Source organism: Ambystoma mexicanum, chromosome 12 (assembly GCF_040938575.1).
Source record: "Ambystoma mexicanum isolate Mex_15411 chromosome 12, UKY_AmexF1_1, whole genome shotgun sequence".
NCBI classification, from domain to species: Eukaryota; Metazoa; Chordata; class Amphibia; order Caudata; family Ambystomatidae; genus Ambystoma; species Ambystoma mexicanum.
The window spans coordinates 1,253,639,672-1,253,644,785 of NC_090936.1; positions in this window are offsets into that span (position 1 = coordinate 1,253,639,672).

The following is a 5,114-nucleotide window of genomic DNA, read 5'->3' on the forward strand; positions in this document are numbered from 1 at the left end:
AAGGAGTAGACTCCGGGGAACCCATGCAAATAGGGGGCCTGAAAGGACCACTAACACAAAAGGAGTGGGAAAGGACAAAACAGCTGCAATTATGCCTCTATTGCGGAAACTCGGGGCACTTTCTTCGAGACTGTCCGGTGAAACCAGCAAAGAAGGCAGTAGGAGCTGCAGTTACCAGGGTCACAAACTCTGAGCAGGGAAACGACCTCGCCCGACAAGAATAGAGGTCCTCTTGCCGAGCGTTAAAACCAGTTCTGTGACCTCGCATTTCGTGATACCTATGGTCCTCATTAGCCCTGAACATCCGGATCGATTACATGCGATTGAAGCTTACGTCGACAGCGGTGCCATCGGCAATTATGTGGATCATGAAATGGTTTTGAGGATGAATCTGACTCTTTGTCCAAAGGCTGTAAAGGACGTCATTACTACGGTGGATGGTACGGAGATAGCCTCCGGACCAGTAACGCATACCACCCAAGAAGTGACGCTAGTAAGTCAAGATGGACACCATGAGAAGATCGTGTTCGATGTGAACAAGGCCCCTCAGTTCCAGATTATTCTAGGAATTCCTTGGTTAGAGAAGCACAATCCTCAGATCGATTGTCGAGCAAGAACGGTTCAGTTTCCAGAATGTGTCTCTACTTGTCACCCTCGACCTGGTGTTGCACTGGCAGCAATTTCCTCGGAGGCTCCCCAGTTACCTCCTGAATACCTAGAATTCCAAGATATTTTCCGGAAGGATCAGGCTAACTCTCTACCTCCTCATAGGTCTTATGACTGCCAGATAGACCTGATACCTGGATCTACTCCTCCTTGTAGTAGAATTTATGCCCTCACCGAGCCTGAGAATCTTCACCTCCGACAATACCTGGATCAATACCTAGCGAATGGGTTTATTCGTCCTTCCAAGTCCCCTGCTTCCTCAGCTTTGTTCTTCGTTCCAAAAAAAGAAGGGGACCTTAGAACTTGTATAGATTATCGCGCCCTGAACCAGATCACCGTTAAGAATAGATATCCGTTACCTTTGATCCCTGAACTCCTGGACCAAGTCAGAAAAGCATGCATATATACAAAGCTGGATCTTAGAGGAGCCTACCACTTGGTACGAGTAAAAGAGGGCGATGAATGGAAGACGGCCTTCCGCACCAAGTATGGGCTATTTGAATAGCAGGTCATGCCCTTCGGACTTTGCAATGCCCCGGCCGCCTTTCAATATTTTATGAACGATGTCCTCAGAGAGCTCATAGATGTGTGTGTTGTTGTTTACATTGACGACATCCTCGTTTATTCTTCATCGGAAACTGAACATCGGAAAAACGTGAAAATGGTCCTCGAGAGATTGTGTCAACACAAACTTTTCGCTAAGTTGGAAAAATGTGTTTTCAACGTGACTGAAGTTGAATTCTTGGGATTCATATTATCACCTAGCGGAGTGCGTATGGATTCAAAGAAGGTTGATGCAATTCTCAAATGGCCATCGCCATCCTCCGTAAAAGGTGTTCAAAGCATGTTAGGCTTCGCTAACTTTTACCGCAGGTTTATCCCCGAATTCTCTCGAATAGTCCAGCCCATCACCACCTTGTTAAAGAAAAACAAACGTTTTGAATGGTCTACCAAGGCGGAACAAGCTTTCCAGAATTTGAAGACTAGATTTATCTCTGCACCGATCTTAAAACATCCTCGCCCAGAACTCCCCTACATCGTTGAAACTGATGCTTCGAGCCTTGCCATGGGGGCAGTTCTATCACAAAAGGACCCAGTAACCAATCAGTTGCATCCCGTGGCATTTTGGTCCCGCAAATTCTCGCCTCCTGAAATCAATTACACTATTACTGATAAGGAACTTCTAGCTATCAAGTCCGCCTTTAAGGCTTGGCGGCATTATCTTCTGGGGGCCCGACACACCGTTACTGTGATTACAGATCACCTAAACCTGCAATATTTGAAAACCCCAAAAGCTCAATCCTCTAGGCAACTCCGTTGGGCACTATTCTTTGCCGAGTTTGACTTTATAATTACCTATCGACCTGGTACAAAAAACGGTAAAGCTGATGCCCTTTCTCGGATGGGAGTGGAAGAACATTTGATCAATCCTAAACCTGTACCTATCATTCCCGAACAAAGAATTCTAGGTGTAATCGCCACACAATCCATAGAGGAAGTTAAGGATAAAGCCAGGCTACTGGTAACTCCAGCAGACATACAGAATTGGCATCTGCAGGGAAAGGACTTTACGGTGAAGGACAACATATTATATTTCCAAGAACGGTTATACCTGCCCAGCACAGATTTACAGAAAAAGGTAATCTCTTGTTATCACGATTCTTTAATGGAAGGACATCCCGGTATGACCAAGACCTCGGAAAAGATCAAGCGCTACTTCTGGTGGCCGTCTTGGAAAAAAGATATCAGAGACTTTATAATGTCCTGTGGAGTATGCGCCCAAAACAAGAGTCAAAAGGAAAAACCAGCCGGCCTCTTACGCCCTATTGACATCCCGCCTCGCCCTTGGCATACGCTTTCTATGGACTTCATCACCGATCTACCTCCATGCTCCGGATACAATACGATCCTAGTAATCGTGGACCTATTCTCCAAGATGGCGCATTTCATTCCACTCAAAGGCTTACCAACAGCAGCAACTCTGGCCCGAGAATTTCTCGAAAACATCGTCCGACTGCACGGTTTTCCTTCAGTTCTAATTTCGGATCGAGATAGTCAATTTATTTCTCATTTTTGGCAAAGTTGCTGTCGGTCGGCTCAAATTGATGTGAGACTTTTGACCAGCCACCACCCTCAAACCGACGGACAAACCGAGAGGACCAATCAAACTCTGGAACAGTATTTGCGCTGCATGCTACAACAAACTGAAAAAACTTGGAAAGATATCCTTTGGATAGCCGAATATGCCTACAATAACTCTGTCCACTCGGGAACTGTGAAGACCCCGTTTTTTCTTTTATATGGTAGTCACCCTCGAACCTCGGAGTTGGATCCACTCCAAGATCTTGGAACACCAACACCCTGGTTACAGAAGCATAACCCCTACATCAATTGGGCAGCAGGCTCCTTGTTTCTTGGTTCTGAACACTGTATGTCCCACTGCTTATCCCTAGATTCCTTACCAAAGTCCTCTGGAGACTCGCAAGTGATTCAGCAAAGTCCAGTCACCGTCTCTAACATCGTCCGGATTCCCAGGGTCTATCGGGCTTACACAGATGTATTTTCGACTGCCATAGTTCAAGCTCTCCCTCCTCACAGACCTGAGGATTGTGCCATCAATACTGAACTTTCAGCAGTGATCCCTTTCGGGAGGATGTTTATTTTATCAGAACCTGAAAAAAGGGCCCTCTGAGAATACCTGGATACTAACTTGAAAAACGGCACCATACGACCATCTAAGTCCCTGGCGGGTGCTTCATTATTTTTTGTTCCCAAGAAAGACACCAAGGAGCTCAGACCATGTCTAGATTATCGTGGCCTTAACCAGTGTACTCTCAAAGACCGCTAAGCATTGCCTCTCATCTCGGATATCCTGGAAGCAGTCAGAGGTGCAGTAGTCTTCACAAAATTAGATCTAAGGGGTGCCTACCATCTTATTCGTATAAAGGAAGGTGACGAATGGAAACAGCCTTTAGAACACCCTTTGGTCATTTTGAATACTTGGTTATGCCCTTTGGACTTGCTAATGCCCCAGCGGTCTTCCAACATTTTATGGACCGGGTGTTTTCTGATATGCTGTTCATCTTCATCATTGTATATCTGGACGGCATACTGATATACCCTAAGGACCATCGAAAACATGAAGAGCACGTAAATGCAGTCTTACAATGTCTACGTGAACATAAGCTCCTGGCCAAACCCGAGAAGTGCCTTTTCCATGTATCAACTGTTCACTTTCTCGGATTCGTTCTTAGTCCAAAGGGGATTGGAATGGACTCATCGAAGGTAGACTCCATTCTATCCTGGCCCGTTCCAACTACTGTAAAACAAGTTCAGTTCTTCCTGGGGCTTGCTAACTTCTATCGGAAATGTATACCAGCCTTTTCGGAGATTGTGCATCCTATTATTACATTGTTAAAGAAGGAAACCCCCTTTCAGTGTACCTCAGCCCAAGATACGGCGTTCCAACGGTTGAAGTCGGAGTTCACACAAGCTCCCATCCTAGCTCAACCCGACATTGATCAACCTTTTCTTGTTGAAACTGATGCTTCGAACTACGCCGTTGGGGCAGTCCTAAAACAAGAATTGGGTGACAAGCTAGAACACCCCATCACCTATCTTTCTCGCACCTTGACTCCCAGTGAAACTCATTATTCCGTCCTGGAAAAGGAATTACTAGCCATCCGTCAAGCCTTCACTGACTGGCGTCATCTCCTCCTGGGAGCCAAACACCCGGTGCAAGTCTGCACGGACTAACAGAATCTTCAAGTCCTGCAATCCCTAGAATGTAGAAACAGTCGTCAAGCCCGTTGGGCCTTTTTTTTGCTCAATACCAGTTTCAAATTCACCATGTCCCGGGAAAACACAACATAATAGCCGACGCCTTATCCAGATATCCTGTTTACAAACCCCTTGAAGATCGGACTTTTCCTAAGATGTTTCCCCACACAATATTTGTTGCCCAAGCAATCACCCTCCTGGAGGATATTAGAATTCAAACTCAGTCCTCTGAAACCTGGAAGGAGTTTAAGAGAAACAATTGATGGAATCTCAAAACAAAGGACGGATATCTGTTCAAGGACAATCGCTTGGTCATTCCCACTCCTGGACTGAGACAAAGGATCACAAGCCTATGTAATGATACTTTTCATTCAGGACACCGTGGCATCACCAACACCCTCCATCTAATACAAAGACAGTTTTGTTGGCCGAAGATGAAGGATGATATCAGGATCCATATCCAGGCATGTGCAATCTGCAATCAGAACAAACATGATAATAAGAAAGCGGCAGGTCTCCTGCTCCAACCAGCAATACCAACAAGACCCTGGGAAATCATCGCCACGGATTTTATCGTGGAACTACCATCTTCCAGGTGCTACACAACTTTCATGGTTATCATTAATTTGTTTACTCATATGGCTCATTTTACACCTTTATACAAACTG